Consider the following 15,782-nt stretch of genomic DNA (forward strand, 5'->3'; position numbering starts at 1 on the left):
TTATTTGTCATATAATACGAAAGCAAATAGCTGTTTGCATAGCTTTACGGCTGGTAGAAGTTACATGTACTCTAAATACCGACTTAGGTTATTAAATTCATTTAAAGTGGGTTTTTCTTTTTTATGAATTTCTAAATTTTAAGACTATTCCATCCCCAGTAGGTCGTGGTTAGACATATTGAAAAATGGCGATAATTTTACAATATTAATTCTATGACAGAAGGCGGTGAGTTGGCAGAATTGTTTAAACGCCGGATAAACTTCTTAACGGCATTTCGTCTGTCTACATGTTCTGAGTTCAAATTCCGCCAATTTTGCTTATCATCCTTTCGGGGTCGATAAAATAAGTACCAGCTGAACACTGGGGTCGATGTAATCGGCTTAACCCCTTCCGATATTGCTGGCTTTCTACCAAAATTGGAAACCAGTATTACTTCTATGAGAGTGTGTGCTTTATTTCACACCAATTATTCATGAGTGAAGGAATATTTACTTTCAAAGCTTAAAACTTTTGTTTGATAATTAAATTTTATGATCATTCCCGCAATGATGATAATTATCCACCAAAAACTGAATTGATACATTCTGTCTCTACAATACATTTTCCGTATCTCCTGTAAGTAAGGTTTTCATATCCGCCACAAAAAGTATTTGATTCTTGCTCTGTAAAAGAGATATTTGAAGAAAGATGTGAAAAAAATTTAGAAAAATCTGAAGAATTTTCTTTCGTAGACAAAAAAAGTATCACGAGGGGTTTCTCCGCTTCCCGCAACATTAGGAAAGGCCTTTTTCAAAGCCGTTGGTTACACAGCTTCCTACAGTTAACAATAATGACACATTGAACGGATATACCCGCTTCACGCATTGAAGTGGTTAATCCAGTCACTTGTTATTCAGAAAATATAGTTTTTTATTAAGTATTTTGTTATCTCCAAAAACACGTACTAGTTTTGATAGATGATCGAAGCTAATTTGCTGAGTCGGTTATTATCGACAATAGATTCATCAACGTTAAATAAGGTTCATTCTTCCTCAATAAAAATAGGCTTTCCAACAGATGAGAAATTAATACTTTCCATTAAATCAAGATAATAAATATATTATTTGGTATTTGAAGAAGACCAGTATCGATTGTAAATACTGGAGAGAACCAAGTTCTGAATCTCGCTGATTCTTTCAAAGTCGACAGTGTTTTCCCTCATGCAGTAGTTAAAATAACCATTGTTGCAGTAATTAGCAATGCATTTCTTCCTGCTATTGATACAAGGGTGGAGGCTCAATGGCCCATTGGTTAGGGCAGCAGACTCGTGGTCGGAGGATCGCGGTTTTGATTCTCATACCGGGCGTTATGTATGTTTATTGAGCGAAAACAACTAAAAGCCCCACGAGGCTCCGTTGTACTCTTTCGGCACAACTTTCTCTCACTCTCTTTTCCTGTTTCTTGAGTAACGCTGCAATGGACTGGCGTCCCGTCCAGCTGGGGGGAACACATACATCACAGAAACCGGGAAACCGGGCCTATGAGCCTGGCTAGGCTTGAAAAGGGCGAAAAAAAAAATTGATACAAGGCCTAAAATTTTCAAAGATATGGTAAGGGCTAGTTGATTACATCAAACCCAGTACTCGACTGGTTCATATTTTAACCGATCCCGAAAGAATGAAAGGAAAGTAGACGTCGGCGAAATTTGAACTCAAACCTAAAAGCCACAAGAAACACCACTTAACATTTTGTCCGATATGCAAATAATTCTGCCACTTCAGCATTTAGTAGTATATTGATTTCAAAATTTGGCACAAAGCCAACAGTTTCAAGGATTATGGCAAGTCGGTTACATCGACTCCAGTGCTTAACTGGTACTTATTCTATCGACTCCGAATGAACAAAAGACAAAGTTGTCCTCGGCGGAATTTAAACTCCGTAAAGACGGAGGAAATGCCGATAAGCACTTTCTTTGGCGTGCCAACGATTCTGCTAGCTTAATATTGATTCTGCTGTCTTAATATTAGTTACAGATTTTGGCAAAAGTCCAGCAATTTCGTGGAGGGAGTAAATCAATTACATCGACCCCAGTGCTCAACTAGTACTTATTTTATCGACCCCGAAAGAATGAAAGGTAAAGTCAACTTCAGCGGATATGTTTGTCTTAATAATGATTTCAAATTTTGACCTAAGGCCAGAAGATGTGCGAGTCGGTGCAAGTCGATTGCATCGACCCCGGTATTCAACTGGTACTTATTTAATCGATCTTGAAATGATGAAAGGCAAAGTCGACTCGGTAGATATGTTTATCTTAATATTGGTTTCAAATTTCGGTACAATGCCAGCAATTTCGGAGGAGGGGTTAAGTCGATTACATTGACCCCAGTAATCAACTGGTACTTATTTATATTGACCTCGAAAGGATGAAAGGGAAAGTCAACCTCGATCGAATTTGAACCCATATTGTAAAGACGGACGAAAAGCTGCGACGCATTTTTTCCAGTGCGCTAATGATTGCGCCAGCTGAAACGACACCTTCGGTGTTTGTTCACTGATCGGTAGGACAACATAATTGAAAATAAGTGAGTTATGCTACCTGTTGTAAAGTTTATAACATAACTTGCGGCGAGCGTCGAAAACAAAATATGTTTTGCGGTATTTATTCCGTCATTTTACGTTCTAAGTTCAAATGCTGTCGTGGTCAACTTTGCTTTTCGTCCTTTTGAGGTTGATAAAATAAAGTATCATTCAAGTACTCGGGCCTTTGGTATCGACTAAAACCCTACCCATAAAGTTCTACCACAACCAGAAACCATTATTCTGTAAGTAATAATATCAAGTTTTTGTCTTTCTCTTAGATTACACTTATGCTTGTTCCTATGTTTGTGTGGGGAAAGAAACAAATAGGGACAAGAAAAAAGTGAAAAAGAAAACAAACGGAAGATAATTGAGAAACCATGGCAGGTGGCTTGAGCAGCAAGATGAAAAGACCATCATTTTGGTAACAGGCTAGTATTTGTCTAGCTAACCTTCCTATCTAGGTCATCTCTCTCTCCCTCCTTCTCTCTCTCATTCCCCCTCTCTCTCTCACCAGTGTTTTAATGTGTAAATAACAACGAAATGCCACTCAAGTTAACATTTGTCTCGGTATACAATTTCAATTCAAGAGACTGATATCCCGCAAAAAAACTAACCGAAGTTATCAGAGTAGTATCAATACTATATATATATATATATATATATGTACGAGGGGTGAAAAAAATTCCTGGCTTGGATGAAGGCTCAACCTTCAGCGTTCTTTTACAGGACTTAGAAAAGTTAAAGGACCGCTGCAATATGTGTGTGCATCTGAAAGAGGAATATGTTGAATAAAATCATAACTAATTGATCCTCCTCTATTTTCTTTAACTCAAAACCACGAACTTTTCAGTACACCCCCACCCCGCTGTGTGTATGTGTGTGTGTGTGTGTGTGTGTGTGTGCGTATTCTCAAACAGGTTTAATTCTGTGTTTGTCTCTCTTTTATTTAGTACTAGGTATTAATGAAACACTAATGTAGTTTGTGATATTTAATTACGTTCTGAGTTCAAATCCTATTGAGTTCGATTTGACCATTTTTAAATTCCTGTATTAATAAAGTAAGTGTCAATGAAGTACCAAGGGGGATGTATTAGAAAGGTCCTGCCACTAAAATTACTGATTTTAAGCCTATGTCAGAATTTGTTATAATTGCGCCCCTTCATCTATGACCCTGTAGCTAATAAAAGAAATTAAGAAAATTTTATTATTATTATTATTATTATTATTATTATTATTATTATTATTATTATTATTATTATTGTTGTTGTTGTTGTTGTCGATAAAATAAATACCCGTTGAGTACTGGAGTCGATGTAATCGACTAATCCCCTCATTCCAAATTTCAGGCGTTGTGCCTTTGGTAGAAAGGATTGTTATTATTGTTTCTCTTTATCACAGGTTTTGTTAGAGCTTCTGGAGTCTTACATGCATATTGGGTTTGCTACCTGCAGCCTACGGTACTATGCTAGTCATTCTTTTCAGGTATCTAATACTTTCCTGATTATTCTGACTGTGCCAAGGAGGTAAACCTTATGTAACAGTTCTACTGGGCACTCTATTCCGATTCCTTAATATTCCCTTTGATGCCTAATGATACTGTTCCCAAGGAACCAACAATAACTGGCACTATCTTCACCTTCTACATTTTCCATAGCCGGGATTATTATTATTGTTTTTTTCCTTGTTTCTTCAAATTTTCTTCCATTTCTCGTCGAGTGTTTTCTATACACCTAGGGCAGAGAAGCTCATTGTATGCATTCCCAGATTACACACGCAAATTCACAGGTAAAATATGTATTTAAAAAATTAATAAATTCATGAATGTATGTTGTTTTCATAGCGATAATGCTCTTCTCAGTACATGAGTCGTTCCAGTTAACACGATTTTTTGCACTTCCTGAAGAGATGGTAAGCCTGGTATCATTTTCAAATAGGTTTCAGTACCTTTTTTTTATTATTTTTCATAGAGATAATACAATCACTGGTACTGTAGTCACTCTGAGATGCCACATTTCTATTAGCAAGTCTTTATATTTACTAATCTTGTCAAATTCTTTCGCCGCTATTTTGTGATGGCAATGAATACTCATGTCAATTAATAAATACACATTTTTTATCTGATCTTTTATAATAATATCCGGTTTATTAGCTTCTATAGTTTTGTCGGTATGTACGAGAAAGTCCCAGAGAATCGACACATTTTCTCCCTCAGTCACAGCTTCAGGATGGTGGTTATACCATTTGTCAGCGGTTTTGATTTTATGATGCCGTCATATTGTCCAATGTAAATACTGGCCAACTCTGTCATGTCTTGCTTTATATTCTGCAGGTGCTAAGACACTACACCCTGAGATTAGGTGGTCTATAGTTTCAATCTCATCATTACAGAATCGGCATTTTGGGTCAGCTCCATTTTTTATCACATTGGCTTGGTAGTTCCGGGTTAATAAGCTTTGGTCTTGAGCAGCTAATAGGAAACCTTCACTCTCTGCTTTTAGCCCTGAGCTTCGTAACCATTGGTGCGTGTGTTTCTGGTCGACATCAGTTTGTTTGCTATGGGCCACATACTTGCCATGCAGAGGTTTCTGTTTCCATCTGCTAGCTAATTTTTCATGTGCTTTTGTCTTTGTAATTAATTTTATTTTCTTTGCAGCAGCAGTTGGCGCATTTCCTTCAACCTGATCAATCTGGTAGGTATCTAAGAGATCAGTAGCGATTTTTTTGCTCTCTTTCAGAATAGAGTGAAGTTTTTTCGGTCTTTCATGTTCTTCAACAAGTTTTAGCATCCTGCTTTTGTCTTTGCAATTAATTTTCTTTTCTTTGCAGTAGCAGTTGGCGCATTTCCTTCAACCTGATCAATCTGGTAGGTATCTAAGAAATCATTAGTGATTTTTTTGCTCTCTTTCAGAAAAGAGTGATTTTGCTCTCTTTCAGAATATTATTATTATTATTATTATTATTATTATTATTATTATTATTATTATTAGAGGGTTAGCATGCCTGGCAAAACGCTAAGATCGACTTTTATCCTTTTCGGGGTCGATAAAATAAGCATCAGGTTAGTACAAGAGTCGATGTAATCGACTAGCCTCCTGTGCTTATAATTGAAAGAAAAAAATGATTATTGACTGAATGAGAACAGTAGAATATGTGCGTGGCTATCTTTGTACAAAAATACACACACACACACGCACGCACGCGCACACACACACACACACACACACACACACACACACACACACACACACACACATACATGCGTTCACTTGGGCAAATACTAAAATACACATACAAACATAATAGCTTGACTCTAATTTCCATAACAATATTAAGCAAAAAAGAAAAGGAAGAAAAACAATCATGATGAAAGTAATACACAAAAAACTTAGGCCGACTAGTTATGAAAATGAGTTATAGAGAGGCTCATGAAACAAGCTTAAACAATTGTATACAATAAATAACTTGCAATAACCGGTGGGAGATTTTTTTCCTTTTATTTGTTTTATTATTGGACTCTTACCATGCTGGGTCGCCGCCTTGAAGTTTTTAGACGAACAAATCAATCACAAATAATTTATTTTCTTATGTCTGATAATTATTCTATCGGTCTCTTTACTAAAGGGATGTAATCAAACATCACTGATTGACACACACGCACACACACTAACATACACATGTATTTATATGACAAGTTTCAACACAGTTTTCGTCTACCAAATTTTCTCACAAGTTTTTGTCTGCTCTGGATAAAGTAGAAGATTCGTGCCTAAGGTGCTGTGAAATAGAACTGAACCCGAAACACGTGTTTACAAAGCAAGCTTCTTAACCACATAGCCACGCATGTACCTAAAAAAAATTATGTACTTCACGAATATAGGTTTTAACTTTATATCTATTACCAAAACATATAAGTCAAGTACCTGTTTATTTACTCATCAAATTGTACGTGTCAAATTAAAATTATGGAAACGCAACATAGGCCTAATATCCATGTTTTTCTCAATACACTTATAACAGGAAACCTTAAAATCTTCTCAATTCATTCAAATGCAAAATTACTTTCGATAAGAAAGCCGTAAGAATAAGAAAAAAATATGTCCCAAGGCGTGGCTGATTGGTAGGAAACTTGCTTCCTAACCACGTGGTTCAGTCTCTCTGCGTGGCATATTGGGTAAGTGTTTTTTACTATGTCTTCGAGCCGACCAAATCCTTGTGAGTGGATTTGGTGGACGGAAACTAAAAGAAGCCTGCCGTATATGTGTGTGTGTGTGTGTGTGTGTGTGTGTGTGCACGCGCGTCTTTGTCTATGTGTTCGTCCACCACCTCTGCTTCACAACCTGTTTTGGTGTGTAACTTCGCGGTTCAGCAAAAGGAGGCTGATAGAATATGTACTACACCTAACAAAAATTAAGTACTGAGGTCGATTCATTCCACTAAAAATTCATCAAGGCGGTGCCCCATTAGGGCCGCAGTCTAATGACTGAAACAAGAAATAAAAAATTAAGGAGTTGGCAGGAAAGAATCATAATCAACTTTCTACACAATAAATAACATCAATACAAAGAAATTTTTAGCAACGGTACTAACTCTATATCAACACATACACAAACGTATAAAAGCATCCATAAAGTCATTTGGCCTCATAGAAATAGTAAATAAATCTGCCTCAGATCACAACTAACATGAAACGTAGATTATGCATCTCGAGCTACATTGTCCTACATCTGCATTAAGATTAATGATCTAAGTTAAGCTGCCTTGAAAAAAATATATATATATATGTTACAATGATTCTCGAATAAACTCCCCTTATAACTGTAAATAAATGTTTTTAAGGCCATATTTCTTTAAATATTTCCTAATTTCGAGTTATGTTCTTTTGATATTGTAGCATTCAGTATTTGGTCATTGGGCTGCACTAAAACCACGGCACCTTCTGAAAGGGTTTACTCAATCACATAAACTCTATTACTTGGTTTAAGTTTGTTACTTACTTCGTCATTTTGCATTGAGAGGAATAAAAAGGAAGTGGAAGAATGCCACTAAAGCTGTTGCAAAAAATTTGTCCCCATGACACGGCTAGAATCAGCAGGAAAATATTAGGTACTTGAAGAGAACGAATAGCGTTGTACCGTAGGTTGCTGGTAGCAAGCCACTTAGTCATGCGAGACTCCAGGAGTTCCAACAAAACCTAAGTTAAAATAATAATAATAAGAAGAAGAAGAAGAAGAAGAAGAAGAAGAAGAGGACGACATCAGGCAGATCGAAGAGAAGCTTTTGCATGGTCAATTTTGGAGAGACACTGAAGACGTATGTGGAACAAAATCCTGGGCCTGGTTTATAAAAAAGGGGCAATTAAAAAATGAAAGAGAGAGCCTAATTGAAGCAGTCCAAGATCTAGCAATTAAAACAAACAACTTGAGAAAATATATATAGGGAGAGAATGTGTCCGAAAACTGTAGAGCCTGTGGAACTTGGAACGAGACAGTGGCACACATTATGAGAGAATGTCACAACTTGGCACAGGAAAAAAAAAAGAAATGGAGACACGACCAGGTTGTAACAGTTTTGTGCCAGAAATAGGGATTTGAAGCAGGGAACACATGGTAAATTCATCGAGTCGAAAGAGTGCTACAGTCGGAGAAATGTAAGATTTTGTGGAACTTTCTTCTTCAAACGGGCAAGAAGTTAGCAAATAATAGACCAGATATTACAATCATAGACAGGAAAAGCAAAGTTGCTTGCTTATCGACTCATCATGCCCGTTTGATTCCAGGATCGTAAAGAAAGTGGAAGAAAAACAAAGAAAATACAATCCTTTAAAATCTGACATAGGATGATTGTGGAGCATGCGAACAGTAAAGGTCGTGCCTATAATAACTGGTGCGTTGGGAGGAGTAAGACAAGATATAGACAAATAACTGGAGGAGATTGAAACAGAATACCCGGTAGAGGTCCAACTGAAAGTTTGCCTCTTAGGGACAGCAAGGATTATTAAGAGGGTTCTAAGCACTTGAAAGACTGACGAAAATGTGTGGATACCTAAAGTTACATGTAGTAACCCGGTACCACATAAATCCTACCAAGAATAAGACCAAACCTGAGCTTTGTAATATAATAATAATAGTTTCATTTTGAAAAGGAACAATCTGGTATTTTGTCCTTGATTAAACACAAGCTTTCATGCATGAAAACACACACATACATTTACGTATGCATGTGTAGCAATATATTTATGCACATACAATATATACATACATACATACATATATATATATATATATATATATATATTTATGGTGGTAGCTTTTAGATACCTTTAATTATAATTTTAATAATAATTATTACCTATCAGGTTTTTATTCCCATGCTGACCGCTTGATATGATCGGTATTTTAAATAACGATCTTATCCTTATATATGTGTGTGTGTGTGTGTGTGTGCGTGTGTATGTATGTATATACATATATATTGTATGCGCATATACACAATATATTATACACATGCTGTATATGTTTATATATATATATATGTATATGTGCACACGCACACATATATGACGAACAGTTTATACAAAAACAGTCAAACCGTTAGGGAAAGATCAGTATGTTTGTGTGTGTGTGTAATATTATATATACATATATATATATATATATATATATATATATATATATATATATATATATATATATATATAATATATATATCATATATCACACACTCAGTTTTACACACATACATACATGCACACACTTGCACTCACACACACGCTATGTTGTACATTCACCTCACAAGCAATGCACGTCAGGCGGTGTGTTCATCACGTCTCTCTCAAAATGGCTATGGTTAGCAACATGAATAGACATTTATTTCATTTGATAGAGACATGATGTCTGGTAAAATGTTTGCAGTCATTTTAAATTCTGTAAAATGTCAAAAGGTTTGTTGTGCTTTAGAAACGATAACCATGAGAAAAAATTCATTACTCTTAACTATATGAAAATCTACAATTTTATTTATTTGCAATTAATTCCTTTTTCATCCTTTTAATAATCCTTGTTGAGTGATTATTAGAGAAACATATTTTTTTGCGACGTGTACTTTTAGATCTGGGTTCCATCGAACAACTAACGACAGATTTTTTTCTGTAGGTTTTTTCTTTCTTTTTTTTTCCTCTTCTTCATGATAATAGGAGAAAGAGACCCCCTTCGGTCATGAAATATGTATCTTTTAGCAATTTAGTGTTCCAATTGATCTGAAAATTTATTTCTACGTGTTCTGTTAATGTTATGCCTGTCTATGAACATACATAATCTTTTTTCTACTTTTGTTTCTAACCACCTTGACGCTTCAACTAAAGGCGGCAGTGTGTAATTTACTATGCATCTATACGTTTTAAAAAGCTTAACTTGTTCTAGGTGTGTAACAAAGACGCTGACATGGGTGTATGGTAAGAAGTTACCATAGATCTGGGTTCCATCGAACAACTAACGACAGATTTTTTTCTGTAGGTTTTTTCTTTCTTTTTTTTTCCTCTTCTTCATGATAATAGGAGAAAGAGACCCCCTTCGGTCATGAATGACCGTGGGATTGCCGCCCATGCGTACCAGCCTCTCCTCTCCACACCACTGATGTTTTCCAAGGAAAAGGCAAAGGCCGATACAGCTTGGCACCAGTGATATCGCAACTCATTTCTACAGCAGAGTAAACTGGAGCAATGTGAAATAAAGGGACTTGCTCAAGAACACAACACACAGCCCGGTCAGGGAATCGAACTCACAACCTCACTTTTTTAAGTTCTACACTCTAAAAACTGAGCCATGCGCCTTCACTTCATGATATATATATATATATAGTTCAAATTCCGCCGAGGTCGACTTTGCCTTTCATCCTTTCGGGGTCGATAAATAAAGTACCAGTTTCGCACTGGGGTCGATGTAATCGACTTAATCCCTTTGTTTGTCTCCTCTATGTTTAGCCCCTTGTGGGCAATAAAGAAATATATATATATATATATATATATATATACAAGCATCATATATTACACACTCACTTATACACACACACACATACATGCTTACACTACACTCACACAGACGCTATGTTGTGCATTTACTTCTCAAGTAATGCACGTCAGGTAGTTTGTTCACGTCTCTCTCATCTATACTCGTTGTCTCAGGATTGATCCAAGAAAGCCATCGTGAAACAAATCTTTTGCATGTGATACTGGCAAAGTCATTTAGCAAAATGTAGCTTTAAGTTAACTTCTGCCTAATCTCACCCACAGGATATAATATAAATTTGTGGTTTCCGTCTTATCTGTATTTTAACTAATGAATTCTCGAAAACGCTAACCTCCATCTCGAAATTATTTATACTCACTTCATGCTTTGTGAAAGCTATTTTATTTGTCTATCCTAAAGCACCTATTTAAATATGAAGTCCGTCATTCCAAGAACTACTGGTTCGTAGAAATTTAATCTTTCACAGAAATTTTAGAAATACGCAAGTCGTTCAATTTGCACTAACCACCACAATAAGTTTGCAAAAATTCTCATCATCTGTGGGTAACCAAATTTCCCATGAATTCACGAATGATAGAAATGCGAAAACAATATATCTCATAAATACAGACAATGCAACCACCTCTCTATAAATAAATAAATAGATAAATGAATAAATGAATATATATGTATATTCTTGCATATATATATATATATATATATTGCACACCCACACACTTATACACAAATACATATATACATATATATATATATTCTTACACATACATTCTCATATACACATATATATATCAGAATGCGCACGCTTACGTTGAGTTCAAAATGTTCACCTGTATATATGTGAATGTGTCCGTGGGAATGTGCATGGTTCTGAATTTACATACGAACAAGTGATCGAAAACGAATAAGCGTAAAGAGATGTAAAAATGCATGCATGCCTCCGCCACCTTGTGTCATTTAGGGTGTCACATCCTACATAGTGTATTTTTTGATGAATTAGTTAATTGAGGAATTAGTTAATTTGATGAATTAGTTAATTTTGATGAATTAGTTAACACATACACGCACACGCATATATATATAATGTGTGTGTGTGTGTTTCAGCGTGTGACTGAGTTCGTGTACGTGTTGAAGCCGTGTAGGGTTGCATATATTTATAAGAGATAGGAGAGAAATGACTTTTAGATAGATTGCAGGCACACGCTATGGTATACAACATAGAAATTAATTTTTTCCTTGGCGTGTGCCGCTGAGATGAATTTCAGAATATTTCTTAGTCTCTCTCATCTTACACGCCCAACAAAAATCTCCTTTGTCTCTACAAGTTTGCATTGCTGATTTGTCATGTTGACAAAGAACTTCACATGATCACCTGCCACAAACAAAATATTCAAATAAGTAAGGAGGGAGTATATCATTTGAATAGTGTATCTACCTGTCTAATCCCTCTACCTTACCTACCTGTCCACCTAACCGACCTACCTATTTCTCTAACTCCCACACAACCTAACTGCCTTGATTTTTAAATTGGAAATCTTAAATAAGAAACGTGGCTTGGCTGGGAACAGACACTGGGAAATTCATTTTTCGTTTTTGTGTATCTAAAAAATATTGTTATAACAGAAGAAAAGGTATGTGTGAGGGGGAAAAGGAGGTTAAAATATTGTGATTTTAATAATGATGATAATTATAAAATTCAGCAATGACAATAGAAGGAAAAGAAAGACAAAATGGGAATGGGAGAATAATTTTAAGAAATAATAATCTAAAAAATATTTTAAGAAAAGACTCCTTCGTGTCGTCGAATTATTAACGCTGTCAATGGAAACGAGAGAATTTAAGTAGGGCTGTCTGCGCTGTAATTGTGGATGTAGTAGCTTTTAGTGCAAATAATAGTTTGACTGGCACCTTTGATTGAACGCTAGAAGAACACAGAGTATGGGAACCGAAACTCAGCACATGCTAGAACCGGCCATTCCCCTTTATAGATGAGTAGAGTGTGGGGAACATAGCTGGGTTAATTATCACACGTACGCTGAATCAGGCCCGGGTCACTTTTCACAGACACGTGCACGAGTTCAGGAGTCTGCACCTGTGTGTGTGTGTGTGTGTGTGTGTGTGTGTTATGCTTATGTTATTTTGTTCTGAGATATTATATTACAGTATACTTGCGTGCACGCTTGCTGTGTGTACGCGTGCATATTTAGTGTCTGTGGGTGTGTTTCAATTCACTCACACGCACCTATGCACACACACACACACACACACACACACACACACACCACACACACACACACACACACACACACACATATATATATATATATGTATATATGTATATTAAATTAATAATAATATACATATGTATATAAATATATTCACGTGATCACGTGACCGACCAGTCCATCAGATGTAGTTACACATCGCTGGTCACAATGTGTTCGCATTGTTTTAGCCTTCGAATGACGCCGCCCCGCTGGCTAAGCGAGCAGGCCAACAGAAGAAAGAGTGGTGAAAGAGTACAGCAGGGATCACCACCCCCTGCCAGAGCCTCGTTGAGCTTTTAGGTGTTTTCGCTCAATAAACACTCACAACGCCCAGTCTGGGAATCGAAACCGCGATCCTACGACCGCGAGTCCGCTGCCCTAACTACTGAGCCATTGCGCCTCCACATATAAATATATTAAGGGAGCAAAAGCGAAAACGACCTATCTCCAGCATTCTTGAAGTGCCGATACCTTAAAAAGAAACTAACAAAAACTCCAGATAAATATACACATGGCTGAAAGTGGGCTAGTGAATGAATATTAAAAAGACTTCACGTTCATTGTGAATTGTTTTGACGAAGGAATAAAGCCTATTTTTGCCTTTAATCCAGAAATAGAAACCAATTCACAATTAACGTGAGGTATTTTTAATATTCTTTCATTCAGCCATGTTTATATTTATCTGGAGTTTTTGGTAGTGTTTTGAAGGTATCTACACTTGATGCATGCTGGAGATAGGTCATTTTCGCCTTCACTTGCTTAATATAATTATATACATATGTATATTATTATTAATTTAATGTATAAATTGCCTATAAATTTTTATAGCATTCTGACTACCTGATAAAAACCATTAACGTGATTTTTATCCTCATATTCAATTATGAATTAATATCTCTCTCTCTCTCTTTCTCTTTCTCTCTCTCTCTATATATATATGCACACACACACACACACACACACACACACACACACACACCACACACACACACACACACACACACACATATATATATATATATGTATATATGTATATTAAATTAATAATAATATACATATGTATATAAATATATTCACGTGATCACGTGACCGACCAGTCCATCAGATGTAGTTACACATCGCTGGTCACAATGTGTTCGCATTGTTTTAGCCTTCGAATGACGCCGCCCCGCTGGCTAAGCGAGCAGGCCAACAGAAGAAAGAGTGGTGAAAGAGTACAGCAGGGATCACCACCCCCTGCCAGAGCCTCGTTGAGCTTTTAGGTGTTTTCGCTCAATAAACACTCACAACGCCCAGTCTGGGAATCGAAACCGCGATCCTACGACCGCGAGTCCGCTGCCCTAACTACTGAGCCATTGCGCCTCCACATATAAATATATTAAGGGAGCAAAAGCGAAAACGACCTATCTCCAGCATTCTTGAAGTGCCGATACCTTAAAAAGAAACTAACAAAAACTCCAGATAAATATACACATGGCTGAAAGTGGGCTAGTGAATGAATATTAAAAAGACTTCACGTTCATTGTGAATTGTTTTGACGAAGGAATAAAGCCTATTTTTGCCTTTAATCCAGAAATAGAAACCAATTCACAATTAACGTGAGGTATTTTTAATATTCTTTCATTCAGCCATGTTTATATTTATCTGGAGTTTTTGGTAGTGTTTTGAAGGTATCTACACTTGATGCATGCTGGAGATAGGTCATTTTCGCCTTCACTTGCTTAATATAATTATATACATATGTATATTATTATAATTTAATGTATAAATTGCCTATAAATTTTTATAGCATTCTGACTACCTGATAAAAACCATTAACGTGATTTTTATCCTCATATTCAATTATGAATTAATATCTCTCTCTCTCTCTTTCTCTTTCTCTCTCTCTCTATATATATATGCACACACACACACACACACACACACACACACACACACACACACACACACACACACACACACATACATATCATCATCATCATCGTCCTTCATGGTGTGCACAAACGTTTTACTTTCGGAACCAATGTTCTTGATACGGAGTCACAATCAGCTTCCTTAGATGTCGACGTTCTTTCTTACAATCCTTGTTCTTCCCAATAGACCAGATTTCTGAATTAATGCAACTTTCGTCGCCCCACTAATCACATGAGAAAACTGCCAAGTCTGTTGGTGACACAATCTCGGGCAACTATAACTGGCATTACTTTTGTAGAATCTCTCCATGGTCTTCGCATTTCCCGAGCATAATCCTATTATTGTCCTATTTTCTCTTGTTCTTTGACCACTACATTCATGTTCGCAGATATAGCTGCATCTATGATGATGCATTTTTCCCCCTTGCCCAGAACAATAAAATCTGGTTCTTGAATGAAGTTCGTGATTAGTCTGTACATTAAATACCGTAAGACCTTATACTGGTCATTCTGTATTACACTCTCCGGTTGATGTTTGCGACGAGCTGGTAGAATCGTTAGCATGCTGTAGCAAATTCCTCAGCGGCATTCCGTCTGTCTTTACGTTCTGAGTTCAAATTCCTCCGAAGTTGACTTTTCCTTTCATCCTTTCGGAGTTGATGTAATTTATTCACCACGATCTTGCTGGCCTTGTGCCAAAATCTGAAATTATTATTATTATTGTTGCTGTTGAAGGCTACGAGCTGGCAGAATCGGTAGCACACTGGGCGAAATGTTTAGTGCTATTTCGTCTGTCGTTACGTTCTAAGTTCAAATTCCACCGAGGTCAACTTTACTTTTTTTATCCTTTCAGCCTGATTAAATAAGTACCAGTTACGCACTGGGGTCGAACTAATCGACTTAATCCCTTCTCGGTGTCGATAAAATAGGTACCAGTTGCAAACTGGAATCGATGTAATTGACTTAACCACTTCCCCAAATCCGCTGGCCTTGTGCAAAAATATGAAACCTTTTTTTTAAT

This window comes from Octopus sinensis, linkage group LG2, assembly GCF_006345805.1.
Source record: "Octopus sinensis linkage group LG2, ASM634580v1, whole genome shotgun sequence".
NCBI classification, from domain to species: domain Eukaryota; kingdom Metazoa; phylum Mollusca; class Cephalopoda; order Octopoda; family Octopodidae; genus Octopus; species Octopus sinensis.